The following is a 24,858-nucleotide window of genomic DNA, read 5'->3' as shown; positions in this document are numbered from 1 at the left end:
CTTTGAAATAAAAGTCAACAATGCAAACCACAATGAGCTGTTTTTCTAATTCCTCGAAACTGAGTCAGTCTATCATCATCAGCATACTATGTGTGTATAACCCAGGGCAAAATCCAAAAGCCCAGTTGGATTTGTATAAGAGTTCCAAGGCATCCATCATAATGCCGAATCCATCCTGTTCTCAGACGGGACATGCCATGCTAAGTGACAATCTCAGGCAATCCTTAACTTGTATAAGTGTTTACAGATCCAAGAAAATAAGATGTATGAATAAAGATCAGATTAAATGAGGAGAACAAAATTCTTCTGTTTTTCTTCTTGTATTTCAGGATTATACATTGCCTTCTCTTCAGCTTCACCTTCCTGTTTTAGACAGCAGGACTGTCAGACCTCTGCCTTCAGTGTATAAGCTCTTCTCTCCAGTCTTGCTTGCTGTAACAAACAGCTAAAGATTTCGCAACAGCCTCTTACTTAACCAGCCTGTTCCACCTACTCACATTTGCACTAAGCAATAGAAAGACAGCACAGGAAGCTGTAGTGAAACTGCCAGTACTGTCTCTTCCAAGAAATAAAGTAAGGTTTCAAGACCTGCGCTGGAATATTAAACAGTAACCTCACTTACAATGAGCACTTCACTATCCTGGTCCCTTCCCAATAAATGATCTAGGAGTTCGCAGTAATCATGGGAGGTACATGTAATAGCATACAGCTGAAAACATGAAAACAATGACCATAATAATAATATTAGGTTATTATGCCCTTAAAAACAAAAAACACACAAAAACCTAAAACCCAGTTTACTTGCCACTGTGACTATCAGAGAACACATTCCTTTCTATGCTCTGAGGTGCAAATAATCCAATAACCTGCTACAAGAATACAAACACGTACACACTAGGTCTAGTTACATATGAAGCCTGGCAGAATGAATCTCTACTATGTGACCCTACACAGAGCCTCTACAAGCAAACCAAAAAACATACACATGGCCTACATATATTATAGACAGCAAATTGTGAACTATATTAGCTATAAAGCCATATGCATTCCTAATGGTTTATCAATAGGGGGTTGCAGATCACAAATCTTCAGCAAAGAAACCATGCATTGCATATGAATGGTATCTCACATAACATAATGTGCAAAGGCATACTCCATCTGTCTGTCACTCCTCTTTTTCTGAATTATTGAAAAATTCTCCCAACCAAAAGGTGAAATTCACTCCAAGACTGCATCAAAATCCAATTACTTGTACCAAATGCAGATTTTGTCACATATTTCATATCTCCACCTGTACACATGTCCTTAGGCTGAGCTACATGCTCTGCTAAAAAAGCTATTCTATGTATCCACAACAAGTTGCAAGGTAACATGCTCCAAATTCTCAATACAATAGTAGCGCCCAATGAAACATATTGACAATAGAAAGAATGAGCAAAAACTACTGTTGGTTACAAATTACATAAAGTTAAATTTGTGGCTTACCACTGTACAACACGGGGCTCGTATAGCCTCATCTCAAGTATAAAGTCACATTAAAAAAATAAACACAATTGGGCCAACTTATTAAATATTGCAATTTTACTTATTTTTTGATCCATTCACCACTAAATAAATAAATAAATAAATAAATAATTCGACAGAATGGTGCACGGCTGTGTAGGTTGTAGTACGCTATGCTGAAGCACTCAAATATATTTCTCTGGACTAGACCTTACATCTCTGTTGTTCCAGAATGTCTAACAGTTGTAGCCTCCTTTCTCCCCTCCCGCTTTCTCAAACTCAATATGGAGAAAATGGAGCTCATTATCTTTACCCCACCTCATGACCCAGCTATCAAAGTTAATTGAACCATACTTACTTCAGTCCCAAGGTTCCACTGCCTTGGGATAACCTTGGACTCTGATCTATCCTTGAAGCCATACATCCAAATTCTCAACACCTCCTGCCACCTCAAACTCAAAAACATCCTTTGATGCTGCATCCTCACCCTGAAACTACAAAAATGCTAGTCCATGCCCTAATAATCTCCCACTTAGATTACTGTAACACCCTTCTCCATGGCCTCCCAGTGAATACTCTCGCTCCCCTCCAGTCCACCTTAAATCATGCTTCTCACTTAATACACCTCTCCCCCTGTTCTTCATCAGCCAATCCCCTCTGCCAATCCCTTCACTGACTACCCATTGCCCAGCGAATAGAATCAAAATGTTAACGCTTACATACAAAGCCATACGCAACCTGTGCCCGTCAAATATCTCTGACCTATTCTCCTGCTACCTGCCAACACGTAACCTCTGATCCTCCAAAGACCTCCTACTCCACTCTGCTCTTATCCGCTCTTCACACAACTGTCTCCAAGATTTCTTCCATATATCCGTCATACTCGAAATTACTACCGCAACACTTAAGAATGCCCCCCACAATCACAAGCTTCAAGAAGGCCCTGAAGACTCACCTATTCAGGAAGGCCTACAACCTCCAATAACATTACGGTCACCACACCACCATCTGAACAGTCTCTACCCTCACCTACTGTCTCTGTCCCTCTTTCCTCATAGCTTGTAAGGCCATACGGGCAGGGCCCTCTATTCCACTGTGCCAGTCGATCATTGTTGGTATTATATTTGTTTTGTACATTTTGTGTACTGTATATGAACCCTCATATGTACAGCACCATGGAATTAATATAATAATGTAACGCACCATGAAATTAATGGTGCTATATAAATAAACAATAATAATAATGTGTGTCACTTTGGCCGGCGCAGGTCATCGGGAAGTCGGGCTCTGGGAAGTTTCTGGAAGCCGGATCAGGTAATGGCTCTTTAATAGGTAGAACAGAGTTGTGCCTATGAGTTGCACTGTGGGAGAAGTCACTGATGGTACTTGATAAATATTAATAATGCTGATAATAATAGTTAGTAGAAAAAGTTACCTCCATTTCAAAATAAAATGATTATTTTTCAATATATAATTATTAATATTGTATAATTAATTAGATGCATAGTAGGCATGTTTTACTTTCACAGGGATTTAATCACTAGCATTTTCATGAATTAGTCTCAGACTGGTTTATGGTTTTAAGTGATTTCAAAGCTACTTTTCCACTCCAGAACACAGGGTAGGGCATATCAAACAAGTCATTGTAAAGACACACCACTCTGTATTCACCTGTTACACTACGAAGCTATGCTATGATGACATTGTTTTACACAGCACTCTACTACAATGTACCCTGCTCTTACTTGCTATAATAGTTTTAGTAAGAATATTACAAGAAGCACTAGTCTACACAGATTTTACAGACATAAGGTATTTAGTACCAAATCTTGTTAATGAAAATATTCATTATTATAAACCAGCCTTTCCAAGAAAGATTACTACTATCTATGGGCTGGTGATGGTATTGCAGCTCAGTTTTAGCCACTTAAATACTGTAAAGCTATAAACAGGCCATGGGCAAGAGTGGAGAAAAAAAATACTTTTTTTTAACTTTATAAAATCCATTTAAGCAACGAAATTGCTAAGCTGTCGGCATACAATGTCTGTCTGTCTATCTATCTATCTATCTATCTATCTATCTATCTATCTATCGTTTAAGAAGGTACCAATAGGAACCTAATTTGTTAACTATTTTTCATGGTCTCTATAACTTTTAATGTGTGACCCCCGTGTCCCTTCCTGAGGCTCAGGGAGAGTAATATTGCTCCATGTGATTACTAATCTTGACAGCCAAACTTTCATTCTGAGATGAGCTTGGACGCTGGGCTCTTAGTCACCCTTGTGAGGAGCCTGAAGTAAACAGTGATTACACAACCTTCATTCCTTTCAGTGCAGCTATTCCTGACTGGAAGTGATTCATGTGCTAAGAATCACAAAGCCCCTGCTGGTGTATAAAAAAGCAACTCATTGTGAATAGAGATCTGGTTTATGTTGGGGGCACGTGTCTTTGTGACCACCAACAAATGGCGTGAGTCACATATTTCATTAGATGATTCGCCCTGAGACACTTCCTCTTGTCTCCCTTCAATTGATTTATCTCCAGATTCACTGTCTCTTGCACTGCTCTGTAATTATGAGTTCCATATCCATTCACCTGCAAATCCTTATGAAGAGGATATTAGTCATATCTGAAATCAAACAGTATGCCATTCATCAATGTCATTTATTGTAGTGAAATGACTACTATTAAAAATAGATAGTACTTTTATTACGTATAATATGTCTTGTTCTATTTATATAAAAAGTACCTTTGAACCTGTTATGGAGCTATTGTGTTTCGCAGAACAAGATACTTAAGAAAATACTCATATCTCAAACATCCAAGCTCCACCATGTAAAGTAAAGCAACTCTCTAATCTAACATATACTCCATAGCAGTGTTCACCAAGCAAAGGCCCAACAGCCACCTATGATTTTCAGGTCCCCTGAATATGACTCCCTACCAGTTGGCTGTTACACTTAGAAAGTGGATCCTCATCTGTGATGTCCAAACTAGGGTATTAAATCTAAGGGATTCTCTAGAATTCACCTTTTAAACTCTACATGGAGATATGGACTTCTCTACACAGAAGCCCAAGGTTGTGATCCCCTAAGTAGTCTCTGTTTGGTGGTGCAAACATAGTCATGAGCTAGTCAATGGTTTGACAACATTTGACAACAAGAGAAGACAAGGTCAAGAACAAATGTAATGGTCAAATATCAAAGAAGGAATATAGTGTGAAGTGTAAATCCAAGGGAACAAGCAGAAGGAGGGTCAACAACAAGCAGAAGTCAGGAATTGGATCTGAAATACACAATGTAACAAAAAGGGTGGCAAACCTGTAGAGGATTGAACTTGGTTTAAGTAACAGGAATGAGACATAACACAGCTCAGAACTTAGAAGAATTAACCATTGTTTTGCTCCAGCACAAAAGGATCACAACTACACAGGAACTTGATAAGGTATGTAGCAGAGGCAAGTCTAGACACTATTATGTTTTAGTAGGACCAAGGAGATCACTGACAGTTAAAGATAGGGTTAAAGATATATCAATTGTATATATCTTTGATCGCCATTTTCTTCTCACTAAAGCACCTGCTATATTGTAAAGTTGCCTTATAAAAGATTAGGGATTTCTGCTCTATAATAATAATATATTTTATTTATATATCGTAAACACATTCCGCAGCATTTTACGATTTGTATGGTTCATATACAGACAAAAAGATACATTAGAGAGTAATAGTCAATTCACACAATGGGACTGAGGGCCCTGCTCTCAAGAGCTTACTATCTATGAGGTGGAGGGAGTGACACAAGAGGTAGCAGGAGCGGCATAGAATAGATAGAGGTTACTTTCATTGCACATAAATAAAGCTGTACGAGCCATCGCCAGTCTGTGTCCTTTAGTGCAGAGATGGTGCCCTGACACAAAAAGTTAGTCATATATGGAATCAGATCCCGTAGGGTAATGCGGGAGCGTGAACAGAGGAGGGGTCGTTTTAGGGTTTCTAACTGCAGATGGGTTTACATTAGGAATTGTGATAGGCCTGTCTGAAAAGATGTCTCTTCTCTTCATCTATGAACATACCAAGTTATGGTAAATGAAAGGGGTTGGCCACTTTTACCAATTTTGAGAGACAAATGCTATTGTTTGTATATCAAAAAGAGGCATTTGGAGGCAGAGCAGGCAAAAATTCTGCTACAAAAAAGTTTCTGGTGAAGTGAATATCTTTTATTTGGACGCATCTAGCTGATCAGACACTGATGTCCCCATTCACCCTCACTGATTGGAATCTGGTGGAGTGATGGAAAAGCACTTTGAGTAACTTGAGGATGACCTAGGGAGGATTATGGGATTTATGGGTTTAAGTGCTTCTATGGGGTGGGGGGGCCTGGGACTAATTTCATTCTCAAATTCAACATATATCTACTATTTCACGTAACTCCTTTGTTTGTTGATTGTCTTGAGGGTCTTCATACTTGTTAATGTTGTTGTTAATGTTTTGTTGAAAATTTAAATACATTTTTTTAAAAAACACACGATGGAAGCTTTTTCTGTCATGTTTTTTTTTTTTTTACTTAGGATGAACATAACTGACTGTTAAGCTTTGTAACGTGAATGTTCTTTTTCTCAGAATTGGTCATCTTGCACCACTCATTTCAGAGTATTTGAAGCCAGAAAGGAACAGTAAGAAAGTGTAGTAGTGATATTTTTGTAGCTGTAAAGGAGATATGATCTCTAACTGTATATTAAGTCTATATTAAGATATTAAACAGAAAATCCACTCAGAAGGGCTCTCCCTATACTCAGGTTCAGCATCTGAATCGACAGTGGGATAAAAGGATTTGAGGTACTCCATATAAAGCTGCAGCCTCTTCATTCTAGAAATCACTGCTTATACGACCTCACAATATCACCCAATGGCTTTTCCTGACAAATATCTATGATATATTAGCAGATATTCTTCAGCTGTATTTTCACTTTAAGCACCAAAGTAGATCATAGTGCTCCCCTCTACAGTCCCTTTTTCCAGTTCTTTAGCTTATATACATAGGAAACACCATGTAAAGAATGTCAACATTCTTCCAAGGTCTGCCTTTTCCATAAAGTACCAATCCTTTCCATAAATAGAAAAGTGTTTAAAAAAAAAAAAAAGTTATTTCAATGTTATTTTTGTACACTCTGTTCCTTCAGCTGTGTTCCATGTGTGTGCTATCACATGCAAAACAGTTTGCTACATTATCCTACTAAAATAAAAGAGAGGCTTAAAGGGAGTCTGTCAGCAGATCACTGAGATATAAACAAATCACAGCCCCTTCTAGAGCTGTCAGCTAAGTTTACAATTATGTATTTCTTATTCAGGACCGCTGTTCCATTCTTGTAAAAATCGTCCTTTTACCCCTATGTAAATGATCAGAAAAGGGCTTTAGGGACGTTGCTTTCCATCAATGGGCTTTACTATCTGCTGCTCAGCTCTGCCCGCTAACTGTACTGTGCATGTGTTATCGTCAGAAATGCACAGTACGTTTAGTGAGAGCAGATGAGCAGCAGTTAGCAGCAGCAAAGAGTAAAGCCTATTGATGGAAAGCAAAGCCCATAAAGCCCTTTTCTGTTCATTTGCATAGGGATAAAAAAAAACAAGAATAGAGTGGTGGTCCTACATAAGAAATACATCTTTGTAAACTGGGCAGAGAGCCCTACAAGGTACTGTGATTACTTTATATCCTTTATGATGACACACTCCCTTTAAATCCAATGTGTGATTCATTATAACTAGCTGCTCCACATAGAAACTAATACTATATATATGCGTGTGTGTATTATAATGTTTATAAATTCTTGTTTGTCCCACAGGTCTTAAAAGACATTCCTGTTTGTGTGAAGGGGAGTATCCAGAGCACACGTTACATTCCATGTATTCTTGTGACGTGAGATTCATGCCACAGCAAATAGAGCAATACCTTTCATATGTATCACTAGTACTTAGAGGTGAATCCTGCCTTTCATGTGTGTATAAACTAGTACGTAAGATACCTAAAAACTATTTTTCATGTGAAGAACTAAGTAATTTTATGTCAGGGTAAAACATTTGTGAAACTGTAGCAATTAACAGTTAAGGATAGAGGAACCAAAATACATTTGCCATTGAAATTTGGATTCACTTCCCACAACAGTGTTAAGGTCAGCTCAATGATAACAGTATTAGCATTAAACGGAGTTTCCAAATAAAATTCTTCTGCTTTTTTAAATGCTTTTGATTTATTTTCAAAAATAACAATACAAAAAAGGAAGAAAGGAAAGTAAAAATCCAAGTACTATTGTGTTTATTAGAGATGAGCGAACAGTGTTCTATCGAATATAGGGTGCACTAGAACCCTTATGCACACTCTGCTCTGCTACATCTGATGTAGCAGAGCCGAGTGTGCATAAGGGTTCTAGTGCACCCTCGGCTCTGCTACATCTGATGGGCTGACCGGCACACGGTGTAGTTGAGCAGAACTGGCTCAGCACTGCTAAGTCTCTGCATTCCCATAGGAATGCATTGGCCGGCCTTCGGCCAATAAGCGCTGGCTCTGCCGGAGGAGGCGGAGTCTAAGGTCGAACCTGAATGGAGACTGGTGTGGAGCGATCTTAGACTCCGCCTCCTCCAGCAGAGCCAGCGCTGATTGGTTGAATTCCGTACTCTGGCCAATCAGCGCTGGCCAATGCATTCTATTAGCCCGATGAAGTAGAGCTGAATGTGTGTGCTTAGCTCAACTACGCCGGTGGAGTAGTTGAGCTAAGCACACACATTCAGCTCTACTTCATCGGGCTAATAGAATGCATTGACCAATCAGCGCTAGCCAATGCATTCTATTAGCGTGAACTGAGTTTGCACAGGGGTTCCAGTGCACCCTCGGCTCTGCTACATCTGCTATATCAGATGGGCTGACCGGCACACGGTGTAGTTGAGCAGAACTGGCTCAACACTGCTAAGTCTCTGCATACCCATAGGAATGCATTGGCCAGCCTTCGGCCAATCAGCGCTGGCTCTGCCGGAGGAGGCGGAGTCTAAGGTCGGACCTGAATGGAGACTGGTGTGGAGTGATCTTAGACTCCGCCTCCTCCAGCAGAGCCAGCGCTGATTGGTCGAATTCCGTACTCTGGCCAATCAGCGCTGTCCAATGCATTCCTATGGGGAAAAGTTAGCTTGCGAAAATCGCAAGCTGACAGGGATTTCCATGAAATAAAGTGACTTTTATGCCCCCAGACATGCTTCCCCTGCTGTCCCAGTGTCATTCCAGGGTGTTGGTATCATTTCCTGGGGTGTCATAGTGGACTTGGTGACCCTCCAGACACGGATTTGGGTTTCCCCCTTAACGAGTATATGTTCCCCATAGACTATAATGGAGTTCGAAACCCGTTCGAACAGTCGAACAGGGAGCGGCTGTTCTAATCGAATTTCGAACCTCGAACATTTTAGTGTTCACTCATCTCTAGTGTTTATCATACTACAAACAATTGAGAAGTATGTTACACATACAAGAGACAAACCATCCCCATCAAAACACTCTTTCACCCCACCCACAAAACGCTCCCCTAACCATTCCCCCCAGTCCCTGAGCTCAATGGGTGATACACACATCTACAGCCTAAAACTACTCCAAGTGCACCTGCTACAAGTCATGTCTGTCTCAGACAAAACATGTGACCAATTGATAAGATACACAGCAGAGAATCAGGGGAGCATCTACTGAATCTTCTATCTCTCCAAGCCCCCACTAAATATTGAACTTGCTTTTCATTTCGGAACCAGTGCACATTCTCTACCTTTCTTCTGCCAGTAACAACCCCATATTGTGTACTTAAAGGGATTGTCCAGGATAAACTGATAATTAAACCCCTAAAATAAACTCCCTCCCCCCACCTAATTTCTAATTTACTTCAATTTAAAAAAATCTATAATTTCCCATATCCCTGGAGCGGTCATGTGACCACCCCAGGGACACTTTCTGATAATCCGGTGACGTTACAGCTAGTAATTGGTGGGATCATTAGGCTTAGTGAGACAGAGAGAGTGGGAGGGGCTAGTAATTGGTGGGATCGCTAGTCTTAGTGAGACAGGGAGGTTGGGAGAGGCTAGGCTTATTGAGACGGAGGGTGGGAGGGGCTAGGCTAGTGAGACAGGGAGGGTTTTGTAAAGGCGTGAGAGAGGAAGGGGGGCTGTGAGACGGAACTAGTGTAGCAGCTACACAGGAAGCTGCACAGCAGGAAGCTAACACCAAGTAGACAAATGCAGAGGATACTAGCAGCTGCAAGAGACATCCAGAAATAATTCCAAACACTGCTAAACGTATATGGGTATACTTGTTAACCTATTACTAGCACAAACAGACCTTTCTAAAAAATAAAATAAAATAAATAAAAATCTGCCTGGAAAACACCTTTTGGCCAAGGCCCCACATGCCGGAAATGACGCAATTTGTCCACGGGAAAAATAGCAGCGTTTTACAGTACTTGCAAAGTGGATGGGATTCATGCAAATTCCATGCCCACTTTGCGGAAAAAATCACAGCGTGGATTTCCGATTTCCAAAAAGGTTCTGGTTTTGAAAATCGCAGCATGTCAATTATATCTATGGAAACGCCGGTGGCTTTCCCATAGATATAATTGTAACAGAAAGTCCGTGGAGGAAAACTCCATGAACTTTCTGTTCAAAGCACTACAGGAAGAACCGCAATGCGTTCACATCGTGGTTGTTCCTGCAGTGCTTTCACGTGGCAGTTCCGGCCCGTGGGCCCACCGCAAAACAGTTTTTTTTTGCTGCAGATTTTGTTGCGTTTTTTTAAGCCAAAGCCAGGAGTGGATTGAGCAGAAGGTAGATGTATAAGGATTTAATTTATATTTCCCATTCCTTTTGTAGCCATTCTTGACTTTGGCTCAAAAAACACAGCAAAAAACACAGCAAAATCTGCAACAAAAAAAAGTTGTGTTTCTGCAACGTGGGGCCTCAGCCTTAAGCTAAGGCCCCACATTGCGTAAACGCAGCTTTTTTTGGTTGCAGATTCTATTGCGTTTTTTTGAGCCAAAGCCAACAATGGCTACATAAGGAATGGGAAATACATAGGAAGTTCTTACACTTCTCCCTTCTACTCAATTCACTCCTGGCTTTGGCTCAAAAAAATGCAACAATATCTGAAACAAAAAAAAGCTTATTTTCCACAATGTGGGGCCTTGGGTCCTGCAACCCAATTCTCTCCTTCCAGCAATATCAAAAACAAAGAAACTTGTACAGAAGAAATGTATAAATCCAGTGCCGCACCTCCCATGAGGCGCCCTGAAGCGGCCGCTTCAGGCGGCGTTATGCCAGGGCCACGGGGAGTGTGGCATTTTTGCAGACCTAAGCCAGTCCAGGACAAGCTGTCCTGGACTGGCTTAGGGTCACCGTCACTGAGCGGTGGATTGGGGAGGCCACTGGAGCAGTGCTGCTCCAGCAGCTGCCCCTCACGCTCCGGCAGAGAGCAGGTCCTCTCCGTGCCTGCTCTTTGCCTGCTAAAGACGCTCGCTCTGCTCGACCCAGCCCCCTCCTGGGGGGGGGGGGCAGCTTTCTGACGTCTGCTTCAGGCGGCAGAAACTAATGGTTCACCCCTGTATAAGATTCAAGATATAAAGAATCGCAAATAACTGGAGCCATGCCAGATAATAATAGAGGACTTTTCAACCTCATTCTAATGCAGTGAAGTGTCCATAGTAAAATGTAATATTTATTTTTTCTTCCATTGGTTTTTGTGAGCCAACTATAACACTAACATAAGCAAGCCATGAGTCAGCCATGTTGCTAAACCAGACATTTCTGCAAACAATGCTGTGTAGCATATGATCATGTCTGTAAAAATTACCTCCACAGGTGAATCTTACTACAAGCCAGTTGTTGCTTGACTAGTGAGGCTTACTTCTCAGTTTGAGAAGCATTGCTCTTCTGTAAGTCAACCTCAATGCACTGTTGAACAAACAAAGGGCTCCAAGGAACTTCAACTATAATGTATCACATGAAATCCATGGATAAGACATTACACTAGCAGGACTTGTGTAACATCTCTGCATGTTCGGGTCACTGCACCACCCTCTGCTCGCATGCTGCGGTGCAGGAGGCGGGTGCAGTTTGGTTCTTGGATTAAAGTTTTTGGTCGCACTGTGTGAACTCGGCTGTAGTTCTGTGATTGCATTTGCACCACACCCGTCTTCTGCCTATGTTGCCTCTGTCCATTAAGTGGTTAATCTGGCCTTGCCCTTTGATTGACAGCTGCCTTTCTGTGAACTCCATGGGCGGGTTCTTCCTCCCTATTTAGCCTTGGTTCCCATTCACACCAGTGCTTGTTATTGCCGTGTGCATACCTGCTCTTACTGTCCCTGTTTTGCATATACTATTATCCTTGACCTTTGGCTTCCCTCATTGACTATTCTCTTGACTCCGATTCGGCACTGCATCGCTCTCCTGTTACCGAACCCTGGCTAGTTGACCTCCCTTTGTTGTTGTTTGTCTTGTCTGCGTTTTGTGTTTCACATATTCAGGGAGGGACTGTCCTCGTGGTTGTCGCCTATTACCTAGGATAGGGCCTGGCAATAGGAAAGGAAAGCGGGGGGCTTCAGCTTAGGGCTCACTGTCTCTTGTGCCCCTCCCAGGGTTTAACAATTCTGGGAATTGCTGTCTTAGCAATTCCCTTACAACTTGCTTATGAATTTCAGTTTACAACAAACATTGTTGGATTCCACTGACTTAATAGATTTTGTTGGATTCTGATGTGTTGTCAGATGCAAATACAATTAGAACCTGTGCCATAAGTTATCGATGTTACAAATACATATGGCACTCACCTTTTAATTTTGTTCATTTTCCTGCAGTGTTCCTATGAGCACTTTACTTTTCACTGACATACAATATACTTATATTAGCGCTTTGTCCATGAAAGATAACAATTTTTACATTTGTTTTGCAGGATGGAAGCAAAATTATAGGTACCGTATATACTCGAGTATAAGCCGAATTTTTCAGCACAGTGTTTGTGCTGAAAAAGCCCACCTCGGCTTATACTCGAGTCAAGCAAAAAAAAAATTATAATTTTTTTTGGGGGGGAGGGGAGGGGTGGTCTATGACCAGCCTCAATATACTGCATAGAATCTACCATAAAATAGTGGGAAAGAAAAGAAGCTATAAAAAAATATAAGAAAAAAAATAAAGTAAATAAAAGTTCTAAATCAATCCTTTCCCTATTATACACATAAAAGTAGAAAATGACTGTTTAACACATACACATTAGGTATCCCTGTGTCTGAAAGTGCCCGGTCTACTGAATATAGGGTATCTACAGTGCTCCTGTTCCGTCAGGAAGGGGTTAATAGGAGCACTGCAGATACCCTATATTCAGCCAGGCTGAATTCCAAGTGGGAGAAAAAAAAAACCCAGTCCTCAATCTCAGGGAAGGGGCAGACAGACAACCAAAACACCCCTTCCCCTACCCCAGCAACTACTGCACCCAAAAACTCCGACCTAGGCTTATACTCGAGTCAATAAGTTTTCCCAGTTTTTTGTGGTAAAATTAGGGGCCTTGGCTTATATTCAGGTCGGCTTATACTCAAGTATATACGGTATATACAGTCCTATGAAAAAGTTTGGGCACCCCTATTAATCTTAATCATTTTTAGTTCTAAATATTTTGGTATTTGCAACAGCCATTTCAGTTTGATATATCTAATAACTGATGGACACAGTAATATTTCAGGATTGAAATGAGGTTTATTGTACTAACAGAAAATGCGCAATATGCATTAAACCAAAATTTGACCGGTGCAAAAATATGGGCACCTCAACAGAAAAGTGACATTAATATTTAGTAGATCCTCCTTTTGCAAAGATAACAGCCTCTAGTCGCTTCCTGTAGCTTTTAATCAGTTCCTGGATCCTGGATAAAGGTATTTTGGACAAACAATTCAAGTTCAGTTAAGTTTGATGGTCGCCGAGCATGGACAGCTCGCTTCAAATCATCCCACAGATGTTCAATGATATTCAGGTCTGGGGACTAGGATGGCCATTCCAGAACATTGTAATTGTTCCTCTGCATGAATGCCTGAGTTGATTTGGAGCGGTGTTTTGGATCATTGTCTTGCTGAAATATCCATCCCCGGCGTAACTTCAACTTCGTCACTGATTCTTGAACATTATTCTCAAGAATCTGCTGATACTGAGTGGAATCCATGCGACCCTCAACTTTAACAAGATTCCCGATGCCGGCATTGGCCACACAGCCCCCAAAGCATGATGGAACCTCCACCAAATTTTACAGTGGGTAGCAAGTGTTTTTCTTGGAATGCTGTTTCTTTTTGGACGCCATGCATAACGCCTTTTTTTATAACCAAACAACTCAATCTTTGTTTCCAAAATGAAGTTGGCTTGTCCAAATGTGCTTTTGCATACCTCAGGCAACTCTATTTGTGGCGTACGTGCAGTAACGGCTTCTTTCTCATCACTCTCCCATACAGCTTCTCCTTGTGCAAAGTGCGCTGTATTGCTGACCGATGCACAGTGACACCATCTGCAGCAAGATGATGCTGCAGCTCTTTGGAGGTGGTCTGTGGATTGTCCTTGACTGTTCTCACCATTCTTCTTCTCTGCCTTTCTGATATTTTTCTTGGCCTGCCACTTCTGGGCTTAACAAGAACTGTCCCTGTGGTCTTCCATTTCCTTACTATGTTCCTCACAGTGGAAACTGACAGGTTAAATCTCTGAGACAACGTTTTGTATCCTTCCCCTGAACAACTATGTTGAACAATCTTTGTTTTCAGATCATTTGAGAGCGGGCTGTCCATGTTCGGCGACCATCAAACTTAACTGAACTTGAATTGTTTTGTAGAAAGAAATGGTCCAAAATACCTTCATCCAGGATCCAGGAACTGATTAAAAGCTACAGGAAGCGACTAGAGGCTGTTATCTTTGCAAAAGGAGGATCTAGGATCTACTAAATATTAATGTCACTTTTCTGTTGAGGTGCCCATACTTTTGCACCGGTCAAATTTTGGTTTAATGCATATTGCGCATTTTCTGTTAGTACAATAAACCTCATTTCAATCCTGAAATATTACTGTGTCCATCAGTTATTAGATATATCAAACTGAAATGGCTGTTGCAAATACCAAAATATTTAGAACTAAAAATGATTAAGATTAATAGGGGTGCCCAAACTTTTTCATAGGACTGTATCTCTAAAAAAGTCAACCTTTCCATAAAGTTACCAGCAAACCATCACAGACATGACTTAAAGTCTGAAGAGGTCTGATGTAGACAACCCCTTTAAAAAAATCAGTAAATCAGATGAGCGGATTACTGTTGGCATTGGGGTGAACCAGACATTTCCCCTTCAGCAACTAAATAAATGACCATCTGTGCAATGCATGACAAGCTGACGCTATGTTCACATGTGCGCGCTTGTGTCCGTTGTTCTGGTATGTCAGACATTTAAAGGTAAATCAAAGTGCATGTCTCTATATAAGATAAATTAGTCAGTTATTGAGAAAAAAAAGAGTGAATATGATATTTCTTTCTTAATCACATTCCAAATGACTCAAGCCATCATCATGCAAACCTTATAATCACAAAGAAAAGAATGAAAATGGGATTTTAGGTGGGCTTTTATGACTCAGATAAGTTTGATGAATGATTGATGCTTTAATAATTGCTGGAATGTATGTATCAATTCCACTGAGCAAACTCATCTTTCATCTCAAACAACAGGTGGCTTGTGACGAACAGGTTGAAGCACCAAATTGAGCCACTAGGTAGCAGTGTTGCGGCAAAATACTGATATTTCACAGAAAACATACATTTTGTTTTGTTTGATTTCCCTACTGTAGATGCAATAAAATTGTCAACATGGTGATAATAACCAATTACACTTCTAAATCAAGAAAGGAAAAATGAATTAAAGGATAGATATGTATGTACAATTTCAAATCAAACATGTTAAAGAAGATGAAAAAATTAGATGGAAGGAAACATGAAATCAATATTTCTAATGATATACCTACCCTAACATCTTGTTATGTGGAATATTTCTGTGTAGAATAAGGCCTGGTTCACATCTGTGTTTGGTAATCCGTTCGGGGAGTGCGCATGGGGACCCCTCCAAATGGAATACTGAACGCACTGGCAAGCGGTGAGCTTATGATAGCACACGGACCCCAAAGACTGTAATGGGATCCGTGTGCCTTCCGCGCGGTGTTTGCACCAAACATGCGGACAGAAAAGTACTTCATGATCTACTTTCCTGTCCACGTGACTTATGCGGACACCACGCGGAAAGCACACGAACCACATTATAGTCTATGGGGTCCGTGTGCTTTCACTGCTCACCGCTTGCCAATGCATTCGGTATTCCATTCAGGGAGACTCCGTGCGGACTCTTCGAACGGATTACCGAATGCAGATGTGAACCGGGCCTAAGTGTTAAAAGTTAATTGGTAATAATTAAAGGACCTGTTTACACTGGGCATGTGTGGAAAAGGAAGCGCTCCATAACTGAGGAGTAACTTAAATCTCCTGTGCCCAAATGTATAATCTGTAATATGAATCCTACATACTTTATCCCACTTAGAATAGTAGTACATTTTGTGTGGCAGAGGAATCTTTGTGGTCCCCTCAAGGTTACCTCTGTACCCCCTACAGCTTCCTCCTAGTTTATGACTTGCATTGTTTGTGCAACCATTCATTCCCATTATCGGTGGAGATTTGCTGTTAACAATAATTTTTAATGCTACATAAACAAGATGTTCATAGGGCCCTTTACATGGGGTAATAGTTGAGAAACAAATAGTTCTGCTAATTATTCTGTAAAAGTCCCTATAAAAAAAAACCCTATCATTTAAAGAGCAAATTCTATCACAAAAAAAATAAGTAAAAATAAAATCAGGGGTATGTGCACCTTTGCAATTAATCCTTTGCACTGCTCCAATGCATAAAAATATGAACAAATTGGGTACCTGTTAATACCTTCTCCAAGCATGCCAGTTTGGGACAATAGATCTGTAAAATGTGAACCATAAGTTTTATATATATACATTTTTGATTTCCAAGTCTCAAGGAAGGGCAGTATTTTATAGACAGTAGGATCCAGTTATATCACTCAGGAGACATCTGAGCGGCCTGTTGATTAATATTTGTAAAAGGCAGTAGAGAGCAGCCCAAAATTTTGTAGAAACTTGGCCCATGGAACTTGCCCAGCCCAATTTAGATTGCAGTACTGGAGTGATAGTGAGAGGCAGAGACTATCAATAAATATGCAAAGATTCTCCTAAAGTCTATGGCTCTGTTCACATTCCCTTTACAGAATCGGACATGCTGTGCTATTTTGTCACATAAAATGATAGGCCCCATTACCCCATCACAGAATGCATACGGATGCCTTTACAGTCAAAGTGGGTTCAAAGGGTGCGATTTGTATCTCTCAAGTCAGGAATCCGGCACTTACATTATCTTCATGTTTCTGCTCCTATGATGGAGTAAAACAATAGAAATAAGAAATACAGATATGAACAGAGCCTAACTTTACTTGAAAAGCTTTTGTTTATGGTACACAGTGTATTTGAAGAATCAATCAGTAACTTTATAGCTGATAAGGAAACTTTTCCACCTTATTGTTCAGATCATTGTTCCTCCTTCTTTCACTTGTTTTATTTTTATGAAAACTTTCCTCAGCAAAGGCAAAGTTCAAACACAATCTGGAGACTTGTATTAGATCCGACAGGCACACCCCACCCAGGCAAACAATCCACCCCCACAAACTTTGTGAATGGAGACTTTTGGCTTAGCAGCAAAATGAATAAATGGAAGATTACTTGAGAAACCTATCAGTAGTATAGAATACGAAACGTCTTATTCGATTTAAGATCCCCACAAAGACCTTACAGCTTTGGAAAAACTGCAATAGGGTTTCTTCACTAACAGAGTTTTGTATACTATAGAAGTTGCTGTAATACTGTGATGTTAATACTATTGTACATCTGTACTCAGGAATGAAAAGGGTTACTGGAGTAAATAAAACTGTAAACTTGCATGAAAAAAAACATTTTCATTCTTCTTACAGAAAGCTGCATTGTGATTGGTTGATATGAGTAACTAAGACAGTTTTACTTTTAGACTATATTAATAAAACTGCCCCTATGTACCTATCTATGTAAGGTATGGGTCTTTTACAAAGGCCAAATACCAGCTGAACATTTGTTTTCTGATGGATGTGACCAACCACTTGCTAAGCAAGCATTTTCAAACTGGCATACAGATGCATCTACCTTGTGTCAGTCGATGTTTCGGTTGTCTATCCATCACAGAATACAATATAAAATTATTGCACTCACTCGCAAATCAATCTGCGACACCCCCCCCCCCCCCCTTATCTCCTCGTTCATCACCACCCTAACCATACTCTCCATTCTGCCAATGACCTTAGACTTGCACCTTCTGTTATCAGAACATCCCACTTCTAAAGGCTTCAGAAGAAAACCAGTGACCCCAGAGAGAGTCAGTAAGGACACAGTAAGCAAAACAAGCAGAGAGTTATGCTGGGTTCACACCAGCGTCTGGACTCCGTTATCAGGTTTCCGTCTTCTGCGTGCAGAAGACTGAAACCTGTCATGCCGAGTCCGGCTGTGAGTGCCGGTGAGTGATTTATGCTCTCTGCGGTGAAAACGTTTTTTTTTTTTAAAACCGGACACAGAGTACTTAAAAAAAACGGTTTTGCCGCGGAGAGCATAAAACGCTTACCGGTGCTCACGGCCGGACACTTTTCAAACCCATTCAAATGAATGGGTTTGAAAGATGCTGGCAGGTTTCCATCTCCTGCCCTGTTTTGTGCAGGAAACGGAAACCTGCAGAACGGAGTCCCGGGCGCAGATGTGAACAAGCCCTTAAAGAGAGTCTTTCAGCAGTAAAATAATTAAATGGGTTGTCCAGTTATTTGTTATTAGTGACATATCACAAATAAGAGATCAAAGAGGATCCAACACCTGGGACCCCAACTGATCAGCTGTGTTACTTGGCCATGCCGGCTTGTGGGAATGCCGAGAGTTCTTCACTGTTTACATTGCACGCCATCTGATTTATAGCGGCTATGTGATATACTGTATATACTCGAGTATAAGCCAACTTTTTAAGGACAGTGTTTAAGCTTGAAAAGACCCCTCGGCTTATACTCGAGTCAGGGTCCACGGAGCACAGAAAACTGCAAGGACCTGCATAAATTAAACGAAGGGGGAGGTCCTTTAGTGCTGCTGCTCTGTGACTGGCTTGTCATGTAAGGTCATGTGACTGTGATGTCATCAAAGGTCCTGTAACCACTAGAATGTAACATCTGCAGATAAGTCAGTGGCCATTATGTGCAGGATTCATTGTGTCTTATAGAAGATGTCTGTTGTATCGAGGAGAGGAAGCTACAGTAAAGAGAAAGTAAAACATAGGTACCTGCTGGGGTTACTATGCCTAGTAACGTCAGGCATTTGGGGTTATTAATTTAGTTTCAGCAACTCCATATGCCTCACATTAATAACAGTTAACCCCATCATGTCCCTCACATTAACCCCTGTGTGCCCATATAAGGGTTACTAATATGTGAGATACATGAGGGTACTAATGAAGGACCTTAATTATGAAGATACCTAATTATTACCTCCATATGTCCCACATATCAGTAACTCTTATGTGAGGTACACAGGGGGTTAATGTGAGGAACATGATGGGGTTAACTGCTATTACTATGAGGCACATGGAGTTACTAAGCTGTAATGCACATGACCAGACTTTTTATCTGCAATGGTGGATTCCCCCCTAGGCTTATACTCGAGTCAATAAATTTTCCCAGTTTTTAGCAGTAAAATTAGGGGTCTCGGCTTATATTCGGGTCGGCTTATAATCGTATATATACAGTAATTACAACCCCGTCCTATTCATTTCTATGGGATGGTGCTGTAATTACATTGCATAGCTATTATGAATCAGATTTAATGTAATGGTCATGTCACTCGCACTGCATATGTACCAGGTGGTTCCCCACCTCATGGTGCATCTTGCAGCCAACAACATGGCAGAGACTATCAGCCAAATGTCAGAGCGCAACACTAGGTAAATTTTTGGGCAGAAGAAAGTGCTGAGAACGGAACGTATCCAGGCTCTGACACACCCCTACTGCATGTGGGTTCATTTGCATATTAGGAAAAATGTTTTCTTTTTCTTACAAGTAGAGCAACAATCTGTATCTATAGTGGTAGGACAATGATTAGGAGACTTTAGTACAAGTAAAGGGGTCTATTTATTACCCATTTTACTGCTGACATATTACCTTTAAACTTTTATCAGCCTCTGTGGTGCAATCTCCATTAAACAGTTCTGTCATGTTAAATAGGACTTAAAGCCTTCAGGAAGAAGATGAGAAACATGATATAACAAGAAAGAGTCCACTTTATATGATTAAATGCATGTTCACGGGATTAATCATCAACCAAAGAATTTCTTTCCCACTGAAGTAAACAGTAAAAAATGTATCCCCTAATATTCACAGTCTTTTCAACATGCCTAAATTATAAATCAGGAGCCTTTCCCAGAACAGGTGAATGCAACAATGAATAAGGTTTTTTGTACTGCCTTTAAGCTGAGGCCCCACGTTGTGGAAACAGCATTTTTTTTTTATGTTTCAGATTTTGCCGCGCGTTTTTGGAGCAAAGCCAGGAGTAGATTGAGCAAAAGGTAGAAGTGTAAGAACTTCCTATATAATTCCCACTCCTTCCAGAGCCGTAACAGTTAGGACCGCCACTACCACTATGCATTCTTCTTACTATGGTATAGTTTGCTACTATTGCTTTAAAGTTTCCATGCCAACAATTAATCAGCATCTGAGGAGTAATGTTTAAAGTGTCTTCAGAACTTCCTAGGTGCCTACTAATATTTTCTATAGATAGATTGATAGACAGACAGACCTTGGGTAGTTTACCGAATATTCCCTTGTTTTGTTCGGTATTTACAGTGTACTCTTAGATTGACCTCGGTCTGGATACATTTCTACTTGATTCTGCTCTCCTGTTTTGACCTGTATTGTGAGTTTTTCTGTGGATTCTGTTTTTTATTTCAGATTGTAGAGGCATCTATTTCTTACCCTAAGCTTTTGGGGCAATACCCCGGGACTCAGATACTGCAAAGACCAACTGATGTAACAATGGGCTCTGGTGAATTTGTCTGGGCAACTTTAGACTCTATCTCCCAGAGCTGTGTAGGATTTAGTTTGTTCTACTGCTCTCTGGTATCAGCTAGTTTCTGCAATTTTTATCATAACAGTTATACTTTTAAATCCAGAATTCTATATTATTTGCTAACAAACTAATGTAAAGTCCTACTTGCAATTCTTCTTTGCCAACAACCATGAACATCTATTTATCTCTGGTGTTATCATCTCAAAGAAAAAAAATGATGTTACTCTTACCAGTAAATCCTTGAGCGCCTTTCATTTACAGAAGCCTGATGTCTGAGCGCAGTGTCACTTCTCAACCTTAAGAAATGTGAGGAAGAAAAGTGTACTGCAGTTTTTTTTCACTAGTCGATTGTGGTAAAAGAAAAAAAAAAAGTTTCATGTAAGTAATGTGGAGTACTATGTTAGCAAGCCAATGAGATCTGTCTGATGAAATAGAAGAGTAAGAGAGATGAGTATGTATGAAATAAATAGAACGGTGTGTAATATTGGTCTTTCATAGGTATCTTTACTGCAGTAATTCAGCAGATACATTCCTTAATAAGAATAAGTCGATAAAATGTCACCAAAAATTCCAGCGAGTCATGTTTATTGAAAATGTCAGTATTTCTAACTAATCTACACTAAACCACTGTAAGAAAACCCCATGCTTGGATACTCTGTAAATCCAATATCTCTTCATCTGGTAAACCTCTATAAACTAAAAGTGACTTGGGTCATCCAAACCACTTCCTATTCCACTCACCATACAGATAATCCAGTACATGTGGCCTCATAATACATCTCCACACATTACTAAAAAAAAAAAAAAAGAAAAAAAAAAAAAGAAAGAATCATAAGATTCATGCAAATGAGGGACATGAAAGTCTATATAAATAGAGGACTTTGAGTCTATAGCCATTTTATAGCACTAACTAAATGACTGAAGGATGTCTATCAGTCCTATTCTGCACATTAATCTAATGACAGTATTGGGTAATGCACTGATACAGTTGTGCAAACTTACCTTTGTAGCCCCAGGGACAGGTGTAACTGGTAAGATATAGAAGTTTTCTCATATTCTAATGAGGTTACATTATCACTGGACAGCAGGGAACGCCCACCTGATGGTACACTGGTATTGCCTTGTATTATTGCCCTGTGATGACACTGCGCACAAATGATGGTTCCCTGACAGTACAGTGACATTGGAAGTCACAACTAATGGCACCAATATCTCTGCTATAGTACGAGCGGATCTCAGCAGGTGAATGATTTGTAACATACACTGGGTAAGAAGACAAGAAAGGTCCTCTTTAAAGTCGACGTGTCACCAAATGCTAAACTGCTAAATGCTACAGTATATATCATTTGATAGCTACTGTGCCCCTGATCGATTTGGTGTTTTTTGTTTTGTTTTATTTTAAAATCCATTCACCTGTTCAAAAGTTGGAAAGCTGTGAGACCGGGTCTGGCTGTGAGCGCCAGTGAGCGTTTTATGCTCTCCGCCACAAAACCGTTTTTTTTAAAAACCGGACACAGAATACTGCATGTCCGACTCTGTGTCAACGGTTTTGCAGGAGAGAGCATAAAACGCTCACCGGCGCTCACGGCCGGACATCTTTCAAACCCATTTAAACGAATGGGTTTGAAAGAGTCCTGCAAGTTTCCGTCTCCTGCTCAGTTTTGATCAGGAAACGGAAACCTGCATGAATGGAGACCGGGAGCAGATGTGAACGAGCCCTCACTTGGAAAGCAATAAAAAAAATAAATGACAAACTGATCAGGGGCACAGCACAAATCACGTGATCTATGGCATTTAGTATTTTGCATATGGTGACAGATCTTTAGGCTTTCTTCACTTCCCTTTTGGTCTTCACTGTCCAACAAATTAAAAACTCAAATTAAAAACGTCGCACAATACTGGGACAATACGTGCAGGATACTGGTAACACATGTTGCAGGCTCAAGCCTACAGCGACATATCAGTAAGTCATACACTAGTATAGTCTTCTCTATGTATGACAATAAATAAATAAATAGATCTAAATGTATCACATGTCTGCATGACTATACACAGAGCCTCAGCACTGCTCAATGTTGGTATGTATGGTAACAGCTAATAATGGAGATGGTGTGGTCAGCCTCTGAATGGGAAAATTAACACTTTTATGAATTTGATTGCTGTGAACTGAAACTGAGGCTATCTAGTACAATTGGGAAATGAGGCCATGCTGAAGAAGTGACTCAAATAAAGGTTTCCATGGTACTAATATAGCTCACTTTGAGGTTTCACATGGTGAATAAAATGATGATGGAAAAAACTGTTCTTCAAGTCCATCAAATCCATCATAACAGGAATGTTAAAACTTTGCCATACATGGTAGAGACACAAAACTATTAACTATAAACTATTAACTGGTTGTTTTCCAGATGGCATAACAGGAAAAAATAATTACATTTTAATATGAAAACTATTTGTTAGAGTAGGTTCACACCTGTGTTCAAGGGGTTCTGCTTGGGGACCTCCCCAAATGGAAACCTAATCCGCTTAAAAAAGTGGTTATTCGCTGACCCCATAGACTATAATGGGGTTTCTTTCCAAAAAGGACGAAAAATACAAACATTTTTTAGCACCTTCAGGGATGGGAACCCCGAAAAGAGTACAAGCACTGGTGTGAACTCAGCGTTACTAATGTAACATGTTTGACGCTCATCCTTTCCTGGCAATAGTTACTAGTAGCTCCCTTTGAACAGAGTGCTAGCCCCATAGTGGAGACTAAGGGAGCATTCACACGGAGTAACGCAGCACGCAATTTGGCGCCGCCGCGTTTGCGCCGCGTGTTATACGGACCGTGTTTGCCGTCGCGTTAACGCCGCGTTGCGCAGCGTAAACGCGGCGTTAACGCGACGGCAAACACGGTTCGTATAACACGCGGCGCAAACGCGCCAAATTGCGTGCCGCGTTACTCTGTGTGAATGGTCCCTAACACATAAGAACAGCATAAATAAAAAGGAGAAAAAGCATTTATGTGCTATTATCAGAACCTCCCACGCTCGTATACAAGACTTCTCCCAAGTTGCACCACTCCTCTGGAATGCTCTATCCCGGACAATCAGATTAACTCCCAATTTCTACAGCTTCAAGTGCAAACTAAAAACACATCTTTTCAGACAGACCTATCACAATTCCTAATGTAAACCCTTCTGTACCAGAAATAGAATCCCTAAAACAAACCCTCCTCTGTTCCAGCTCCCACATTACCCCACAGGATATTATGCCATTTGACACTAACTTTATATGTCCAGGAACCATCTGCACGAGAAGGACACAACATGTGACGGCTCATACAGTTTTATGTTTGTGTAATGACAGTAACCTCTATGACAAAATTGTCTGACCACTGTATAAGCAATGCTACCTCTGATGCCGCCCCTGCTACCTCTTGTGTCACCCACTCTACCTCATAGATTGTAAGCTCTTGCAAGTAGGGCCCTCAGTCACATTGTGTGAAGTGACTATTTCTTTTGTAATGAATCTTTTTTTTTTTCTATGTAGATTGTGAGTCCCATATAGGGCTCACAATCTACATGTTTCCCTATCAGTATGTCTTTGGAGTATGGGAGGAAATCCACGCAAACAGGGAGAGAACATACAAACTCCCTGCAGATGTTGTCCTTGGCAGGAGTTGAACCAGGGACTCCAGCACTGCAAGCACTGAGCCACCATGTTGCCCCAATGTATCTTTTTTGTCTGTACTTAAACCCTACAAATTATACAGTGCAACAGTGAATATCTTGGTGCTAAATAAATAAAATGTGTTATTATTATTATTACTGTAAATAATATTTGTGGCACAAAATCTACAAAATAATAATATTTGTGCAGTTCATTCCCTCTTCTTGCTGCTCAACTATGACGTAACAAAAAAGAAATATATTGAAAACTACATGTTAATGCTAGGTTCACAATAGTGTTGGCCTTTCTCAGGGGTTTTCTAGACTGGAGGGTCAGTTTTGCAGCTTCTAACCAATTTTCAGGTCACCCAGATCATCCCAAACCTGACAGCCTCTAGGGCCAGAACCTATACAGGGATTGGAGATGGAAGCAGAAGGCTCCTAGCATTTT

The 24,858-nt window shown here is 40.5% G+C and overlaps 1 long non-coding RNA gene across 1 annotated transcript in view; it reads right to left on the bottom strand.

Annotated features, from left to right (window-relative positions):
* Window positions 1–24,858, bottom strand: part of LOC142203340 (uncharacterized) — an 83,846-nt gene that overhangs the window by 452 nt on the left and 58,536 nt on the right. The gene's annotated exons all lie outside the window — the stretch shown is intronic.

The sequence above is a fragment of the Leptodactylus fuscus genome, chromosome 5, assembly GCF_031893055.1.
Source record: "Leptodactylus fuscus isolate aLepFus1 chromosome 5, aLepFus1.hap2, whole genome shotgun sequence".
Classification (NCBI taxonomy): domain Eukaryota; kingdom Metazoa; phylum Chordata; class Amphibia; order Anura; family Leptodactylidae; genus Leptodactylus; species Leptodactylus fuscus.
This window is presented reverse-complemented; position numbering and strand designations above follow the sequence as displayed.